This window comes from Eutrigla gurnardus, assembly GCF_963514095.1.
Source record: "Eutrigla gurnardus genome assembly, chromosome: 17".
In the NCBI taxonomy this organism is placed as follows: Eukaryota; Metazoa; Chordata; class Actinopteri; order Perciformes; family Triglidae; genus Eutrigla; species Eutrigla gurnardus.
Genome location: NC_139928.1, coordinates 20,047,401 through 20,057,025, shown reverse-complemented (window position 1 = coordinate 20,057,025; position 9,625 = coordinate 20,047,401).

Genomic DNA, 9,625 nt, shown 5'->3' with positions numbered 1-9,625 from the left:
CAGACTTTAAACTACAACACCTGACTTTAACCTACAACACCTGACTTTACCTACAACACCAGACTTTAACCTACAACACCAGACTTTAACCTACAACACCAGACTTTAACCTACAACACCAGACTTTAAACTACAACACCTGACTTTAACCTACAACAACTGACTTTAACCTACAACACCAGACTTTAACCTACAACACCTGACTTTAACCTACAACACTTTAACACAACACCAGACTTTAACCTACAACACCAGACTTTAAACTACAACACTTTAACCTCCAACACCAGACTTTAACCTACAACACCAGACTTTAACCTACAACACCTGACTTTAACCTCCAACACCTGACTTTAACCTACACCACTTTAACCTACAACACCAGACTTTAACCTACAACACCTGAGTCCCACTGCCTCTACCTGAACTGTCAAACCCCTAAATGTTGTAATTCTGTATTTGTCCAGCATCTCATGTAAAGCTTCTTTGAGTATCCAAAGAAGTGCTATATAAGTGCTTTAAATCATTATTATTGTTATTATCACATTGGAGTTACGTGTTCATCCCCATCGGATGTCGAGTGTTGTATTTGGTATTTGAGGCCCTGAGATTGAGAGGCTGGCATCTCAGCCACCCTGTTACCTCCTCTGATTGAGTGTTTGTGCAACACGTAGCCAGGTGGATGCTGGGGGATTAGACATGTGTGCCAGGGTCCTCCTCATTGCACGTGTATCGGTATGTGTGCCGCTGACCACTTTGAACCTCATCTCTCAGATTCTTGGCAGGAAGTGAGCGTCAGCAGCTCTTGGTCGTAAAACTGCTTTTGGTCGCTCTCCCAGAGTGCACTGGGAGGCGAGAGGACAGAGAATCTCTGTGTCACCTCGCCGTGGCACGGGATGTGAGGAGATCGTTGGGAATGTCAATAATCGCTCAGTGCAGCAGAAGCACCTGAATATCAATCTAAGAGAAATTCAACTGTTTCTAAATAAAGCAAAGACGACGCATGCCTTTATATCTCTTTACAATGAGCAATGGAGGGCTGCATTCCAAAATGGCCGCAATTTAAATTCAAAAGTACATTTTTATATGACTGAAAAATGCTCCTTTTTGATTTCATAAAAGAAACAGGCCGTCTCTGAGATGAATGAGGATCCGATGTGGAAATTCTCAATTCAAAGGTGTTTTTTTTTTCTACGACATAGATGACAACTTGAGCTGAACTTCAAAAATAAGTAGAAAAAAACAATGAAGACACAGTAGTTTTACTTGTAATGAAATATTTCTAAAAAGTGAAAATTCAAGATTTCTTGAAATAAAATGTAATATTTAGGCCTTAGGAACTGCTCTGTGTTGAATAAGCCTGTGATGCTCAGAATGATTATGAAAGAAAACCAGTCCCTTTATCTCACTGAAATGTTACTTTGTGTCTAATATTATTAGTGTTATGAGATATTTTGTCTCCTAATTAGATGGTTCAAGCTTGATGCAAGGAGTCTGTATGATATATGCTGATATATGATATATTACGTGTCATGTTTATCTCTTCATGTGGGTGGGTAAATCAAATGAAAACTTTCATTGTTCTTTAACGAGTTAAGAATTGTGAAAAGTTGCTTGGGGCCTGTGGAACAACATTTCCTTGATCACTTGATCCATCTTAGAAATTAATTGAGTTGTCAAAATCGCTGTCTGTTCGTTTTATCTGCCGTGGAACTCGGGGCTCAGCGTTCTCCCATCGGGGTATATTTGTAGCTACAACACCATGTTCAAAAGCCTTTGTCCCTCATCCTATTGCTGTGATCTGCGTCTCAGGGCTCGTGGACAAAAGGTGTCAAACAGAGTGTTGGACTTGGCCTGCATGTCCTCCCGAGGCTGCTCCTAATCCTATTACTGTGGGCTGTGCAGGAGTATGGATCCCAGCAACTATGAACGTGTGTGTGTGTGTGTGTGTGTGTGTAATTGCATTGTAAGCGACTTCTTATCCACGTTGTCATATTGTGTTATCCACTGATGCGGATCAAGGTTCTAGCGTCTTGTTGCGTTTGCTACGGCGCAGGTGGACGTTTCAATCTTCACTTTTGGCGTTTGAGCCATCGTCAATGACATTGTTCCGTTTGGAGAGGTTTGATGGTACAAAGAGGGAAAACAAGGAACTTTAATGTACAGTCGGGATGTTTTGCAGGAATATTTGTACAATGAGCAACTTCCAAAAAACAGAAAATGGTTATCAGATGGGGTTTTTGGTTGAGATGAAATTGTTAGGATTCAATCTTTTTTTTTATTGACTTCATAAATTAAACAATTTAAAATACCTTTCTTGAAAATGTTTGAGTTTTGTCACCACATCTGTACAACAACTATAAGGCATCGGGCTTTTACCAGGGCGTCGTCTTTGTCATGTCTTGAGTATTTTCACACAGAACACGAATATTATGTGCCTATTTTTCTGAAATGTATCACCACCAATAAAGGCATCAAAGGACATATTAAAACCTTACACCATAGCATGCATCAACACAGAGGCTCCTTAGTCCAAACCTCAGTAAACTTTATTACTCCTTTCAACCTTGACGAAGGCAGCCCCAGAACCAGCCTCCTGCCTGGGATCAGTGTTTATTTGAATCTTTAATTGAAAAGGTGTGTTTTTGTTCTACTTCTATGACGTATGAATTCATACCATGAATGTGCTGTATCACTACCCCTCAGCTTCTCATTATACAGCTCTATGATCAGAGCATAACTTGTGATATTGCAGAGACAAGGTCATTCTAACTTAATGCACGGTGGGAATAGCTAAGTTAAATATAGGATGTGAGTGGGACAGCACAACTAAACCCTCACTATGAACACCTGGAGATAAAGTGGTATTCTTACAGAGTGGCCAACAATATGTGCACAGCATGTTAAATTTAACTTCCTGGATATGCAACATTTCAGACGGGCTTCCTATCCAGCAGTGATTTGACTTGATTCAGATTTTTTCCACAGATAATCAATGAATCGTTCAAACTTGATTGAGGGAAATTGACCGATTTAAGCATTAAACCTGGAAATAGTTGAAAGCATCAACTCTCAAAGCAAAAACAAGTTTTTTAAATGTCCCAATCATGGATTTCTGCTTTTAGCATTAAGCTCTGCAGAACAAACTTTTATTTTACAAACAAATTTAACAATATGCCTTGGCTGTGTAAACGGTAGTGTGTAGTGGTGTAATGGGAAAAAAGCACCTTAACAGTTAAGATGATAGAGAAGTTCGAGGTAAAGATGGAAGATATTGAAAATGTTTTTTTCCCATGTTGAGTGAAACGTTGATTCATTGCTTGCTTTCAGTTTCTCTTATTGTCTGTGAGCCGTTTGGAGCTCAAAATGACCGGAATGAAATGTGGTGGAATGGCCTTTTGTTTTCTCTGGGTATCACTTATCTGGCCAAAGTGCCGGCCACACAGCCAGACCGACGCACACACAGCCGTCCACATCCTCTCAATGGTCACATTTGCGCGTACATTGAACAGAGTCAATTGCCTGTCAAATGCTATGCGCGATTAGACACCAGTAGGTATGAGGCCTAATGCAGGCGAGCCTCCCAAAGCCTCGACGTTTTGGGGGCCCCATTCTGTGAACCCCACGGCCCCTCTCACCCCCCTTCACCCGCTACGACCCCCCTTCCCTTGTTCATCCTACTGCCCCAGTTCAATGTTAACGTCCAGCGGTGTCCACTCTTCGGACGTCTCCCTCCGGAGAAGAAAGGGCGAGAAGGAGAAAGAAAACCAAACCTTCCCTCCTCCTTTTCTCACCCTGGCCTCCTCTTGTGTGCTGTCCAGCTGGCTGTGACCCTTGACCCTCTGACCCTCACTCCTGACCCCTGGACCCGTTCCCACGCCACGCCTTTTTGTGTCCACCTCGCCATGGCAACACCTTGGCCACTGCTGCTGCCACGGTAACAGATGGACAGGGGCCTGGAAATAACTTCATTCAGCCCCGCCCGGAGGGGTGAGCACCATGGACAATCTGCCCTAAGCCCTCCCTCCTCCCTTCCCCTGTCTCACACACATACTTGGACACGCACACACACACACACACACAGCACCCCCAACCCAACTTTGACACCTCCACATTCTAACACCACAATCCCCTTGGATGCATTCCCTCAGCAGGGGCCTCTGGGTATCAGGGCCTGATAGAGTCATTAACACAGAGATCCCAGATTCACCCTGGCATGTACATGCGAATAAGAATAAGTTGCCGTTGTTGGCACAGAAAAGCATAAAAAAAGACACCCCAAAGTCACCCACAGATCCCATTTCACACTGCTGGTATTTATGGTGCTGGGCGTAGGAGCACTAACTTCATCGCCGTGTTGTAATTATCTCTCTGCTTCTTTTATTAGCCCTATTGTTTTCTCACATCCTCCGATGAGAAGAGGGGTTTGTAGGGGGGGGGGTTTGTAAAGACACAGAGCTGAGCAGCGGGGGATCTGTCTGCTAACTCAGAGACAAACGACAAAGTGAATGGAGCTCAATAAGGTGCAGCAGGAAAATGAACTGCAACAGTTTTGGGCGCTAATCAGTAACTAACCTCTAAACAAGGTTGCGTGTGCTTTGTCTCCTCCTCTGGGGTCGCACCTCTGTGAGCAGATTAAAGAGGGATAGTGTAATTACTTGTGCTGAATGGGGTGCGTGCAGAGGAAGAGAGGGTTGCCTGTTGGAACACACTTGTCTTTGTAAAGAGAGCTCTGATCTGCCGGGTCTCATCTTGCACTCCCCACAGTGAGAGCAAACAAACAAGTAAACAAGCGAAATGGCGACCGCTGATACAACCGAGGTCTCCCGTCTCACGCTTATTAGGACGGGCTTTAAGAAACAAAGACGGGGAACTTTTCTTTTTGCTGTTAACCTGAAGACCACTTTGTCTCCATTTGTATAGCATGCAAATGTTTACTTTAAATGTGTGTTTTTGTGTTTACTGGGCTGACTGTGAGACTGTGAGAGTGTAAGTTGGTGGTTGGAGGGTTTGGGGGGGGGGGGGGGGGGGGTTTGTTGTGGCCAACCGCCAAAAAAACTGACCATTGAGGCCAATTCACACAAGCGAAGCCACTTTTTCAATTTTTGGATTTTCGTTTCCCATCCCAACATGCATCTGCAATCTTTCCCTCTGGTTTCACCCCCTCCCACCCCGTCCTCCCCTTCCGTGTCCAACACCCCTTACCCTGCACCCCCCCCCCCCCCCCCCCCCCCAACCCTTTTCTCCCTCCCCCTCCCCTCTGCCTCTCGCCCAGTTCATTATACCAAAGGAGATTTTCTCCATTGAGGCCCAGTCTCTTAGGTAACCCCAGTGCTGCATAAAATGAGGAGAGGAAGAGAGTGAGAGAAAGAGAGAGAGAGAGAGAGAGGGCGGGGAAATTGAGAGAGCGAGGCGAAGGAAATGTAAAGGCGGAGGGAGGGCCGGACAGAAAGGGTTGAAGAAGAAGAGGGAGAAGGACTCAGGATCAGAGGAGGCAGCGGCGGGGAGAGTGGAAGATGGAGAAGTAGGACAAGTGCGGTCAGACGTCGACAGCAACACAACTACAACTCAACCGGGAGCTGAGGGAGGACGAACAAGAGACGAGGATGCCTGTCGCACATGTAAGGATGAGTCCTGTGGCTAGGAGCGACTTTATCACATGCTTTTTGCCAGTAATTCTTCATCCAGATTTTAGGCCCCAAAGGGTCCGAACACTACTGCTCTTTTGTCTTCTTGTCTTTTTCCTGTTATTTTTTGTTTCTTTGTTTTGGGTTTGCTTTGAACTGATATTAACTGATTTTTGATTTAGGTCTTCTATCCCTTTTCCCACTTTTGAACAGTGGAAGTGTTTTTGAAATGGGGGTCCAGAACCCTGAGTGGTTGCAGTGCCTTCAGAGAAGAGTAAACCAGATGAGTTTAGGCCTCAAGGCCTCTTGTAAGAGCCTGAGTTTGTGTCAGGAAAGAGGGTTTTTGTTTGAAATAGATCATTTAGAATATACGTTTTGAAATTCAGCACAAACTATTACTATTACTGGATTCAGATTCATTCAGATAACATTTAAAGGTTGTTTTTTTAACTATGTGGTGGATATTCTGGCTCTGTGGTTCAAACTTTGTTCTGAACAGAGACTTTAACTGTAAGGAAAGGACTCTCTGAAATGCTGCCATCCTTTGTGGCCATGCTGCTCTGCACCTCAATGGTGGGCACACAGCACATGGGGTTCCCATGAATAGGCCAGGCCTCACCAAAGACCACATCATTTGGATAAAGACGGGCTCCCACAGAAAGAGAAAACACCTCACGGAGCGAATCAGATAAAGAGAAAATGTTGCATACGGCAAATCAGATTAGGGCGAGTCAGAGCTTTACTTTTTCGTTTACAGCCCCCTCCCTCCTCCTCCTCCTCCCACCCTCCTGCCTCCACTCAGTTAAATTTACTACCACTGCAGCTCATGTGTGTGATCATAATGTGCTCCACTGCTGCGCTGAGTTATCATCTCAGGCTTTTGTCTTCTTTGATCCATGTGACCGTTGGGGGACCCACTCCTTCTTTTGTACAGGGTCACATCGCTGGCTCCTTTTGGACGGGCCTGCCCCCGGGTGGTGACCCCTTCGTTCATCATGGTGTCAACCAAACAGAAGACAAGCATGAGTTAGAGCTCTCTCCCTCTCTCTTCTCTCCTCCTTCTTTCTCCTTGCCTTCCCGCTCATTCCTCTGTTCTCATCTGACCATCCTTTCCTTCTCGTCCATCCGTATGCGCTGACCTGAGGCAGGCTGGGGGTCAAACGCTGAACTTCAACAGATGGGCCGACTGATATTTGGATGGAGTTCCTTCTCTGGCTTTGGTGATTTGAAGCTGAATTGACTTCGGCGACCTTGAATGGCCAGCCAGCGAGCCTCCAAATGTGTGTGAGTATGCGAACACGATGACCGAGAGAAGGATGGGGGTCCGGAGCTGATTGTCCAAACGCAATTCTTGCGTCTGCCTTTGTGAAACCAGGAGTTGTGGATGGACATCACGCCCCTGACCTCTGAGCTCAGCGAGGGTCAGACCACCGTGGACGGGATGAAACTCAATGGCTTTGTGGGTGGATGAGCGAGAGACACTGGAAGGCAAACAGAGCGAGGGAGATATTGAATCAGGCAGAGTGTGTGTTTATGTAAATGTAAAGCCTGTAGATTCTCTTGGCATTTTTCGGAGGTCAGCTTATTTTTTACCAAACAAGACCAGAATTATTTTAAAAGCTTGTGAAGTATTTCAGTTAAAATGAACAGTAGCCTAATTTCTGAACTTTAGGTTGAATCAGTTGTAGTGAAAAGCTTCGTTTTCTTGATGATTTTTAAGGCAAGCTGGTGAATACTCAATACAAAATCACTGGTTTGAGAAGTAATGGCACTGAAAAGAGGCAGCAGGTGGACAGCAGCCAACTGGGAAGTGAAGAGGAAGTCAATTAATTTATTTGGCATTTCACACAAAACAAAGTGTTCCATGTTAAATTCTTAAAAAGAACCATACACATATTTAGTTAGGCAAATCAAAAGATAGAGTTATGTTGTAAATTGTATTTATATCTTTTATTTATATCTGTTTTAACGGACTGGGGGTTGAGTTTGAATTGACGTTTAAATATCCACATTAGGTGCAAATAACCCAACTCCCCGACTTTATTTCTTACTTTTTTCGTATAGTTTTCTGGTTCAGGTGCAAAGCCTAACGCTCTGCAGACCAGGGGCGTCCCGTTTTGGAGAGGGAGTCTGTTGGCGGAGCAGAAAGGGCTGCTCTCGCCGTGTTAAGTACAGTTGAATGTGTCCGGTTCGCACTTCAGCACCGGCGTCTAGAGAGGGGAAGGGTGAGAGCGACAGAAAGGGAGAGTGAATGAGGGGAGGAGGGAGGTGTGTGTGTGTGTGTGTGTGTGTGTGTGTGTGTGTGTGTGTGTGTGTGTGTGTGTGTGTGTGTGTGTGTGTGTGCTTACCCTCTCTGTGTTGGCCCCTGTGAATTTGCCTCTGTGGTTTTTTTCTCTTGTGTTTGACAAAGTTCAGGGGGCCAGACTCGGAGAGAGAAAAGGGAAAATGAGAGAAAGTGAAGGATTTGAATGAGGCGCTGAGAGAGAGAGGGGGAGACGGTGAGCAGGATGAAACAGAAGGCAAAGATCTGACACAGAGAGAAGGGGGACAGAGAGGAGGACAAGGGGACATTTTTGGAGGGAAAAAGCAGACCAGGCACCTTGAAATTTGTGTGGCGAAATAGTCTCCTGCTTCACAGCACGGGTGGCGTAAATTGGTGATATTTATAGATTGAAACTGCAGGGAGCTGCAACTCATTCTGGGAAATATGTATAGAGAAATTGAAAGAGCGAGGGAGAGCGGGAGAGAGAGGGTGGGAGGGAGATCAAGAGCGAGGCTGCATTAATATGCTAATGGCCTGAGTGAATGCACAACAGGCCCACTGACCAGGCTAATCACTGGTGGACACACACTGAGGCTCGTCCCTCACGCAACACACACACACACACACACACACACACACACACACACACACACACACACACACACACACACATACATACACACACACAGGCTAAAATATTTGGACAGTGGCATATTTCTGCTGCACATTGGATTTGAAATGCAACACTGATTATGAGCTTAAAGGGCCAACATTAATAGTTTAATGTGATGTGGTGTTAATGTCTGCATTGGGAGATGTGTATGGAAATCATATTCCTTTTTATATACTGAGTTTTATGACAATTACTGCAGGAAAATGATCCCAAACAGAAAAGCATACGAAGAATTTTGGGATCAGATGCTAGAAAGTCACCACGATCAAAATGAGCATGTCAGTGATTTAAGTTTGAGGGGAAAGTTAAACAATTTAAAAGTTTTATATGGATGCAAAATAAATGTATTTACTATCCAGTGGGAAGCAGTAGAGAACCAACATATGTCACTGTCCTATAGGCTGAGACACATGGGGGAGAGGACAGAAATGACATCTGCAACCATTGTATTCACATTAATGCACAATTTGTGTAGCAGGCATTGTGTGTGTGTGTGTGTGTGTGTGTGTGTGTGTGTGTGTGTGTGTGTGTGTGTGTGTGTGTGTGTGTGTGTGTGTGTGTGTGTGTGTGTGTGTGTGTGTGTGTGTGTGTGATTATTAATATTTCTGTCATATTATGTGTAAAAATGTTGCAAAGAAGAGAACGTAAAGTCATAAAAATAAAGTTTTAAAAGCAGTTCTGGTGTTTTGGTGTGACTTTCTTCCTCTTGAGCTTAACTGGTACATAAAATACATATGATAATAAAAATGCTTTATTTCTAGTCTTCTTCTGAGAAAGGGAAAAAAGTAACGCTCAATCGAAAATGATTTACAAACACCACCAGGTATGTGTTATTACCTAAATTGTCAGATTAATTTCTAGTTAGTAAAACAGATTAGTAAAAGTAGATTTTTTTATCTTAATCAATCAATTGACAATCAACTTCTGTTTAAAGTTTTAAGAAACAGCTCAAAACATATTTCTTATAGAATTGCCAATGTTATTCATACTGTTTGTCACTTTTACTGTTTTTCAATATTTTCTTTTTACTTTTATTTATTTGTTTTATGACTTTGTATCTTA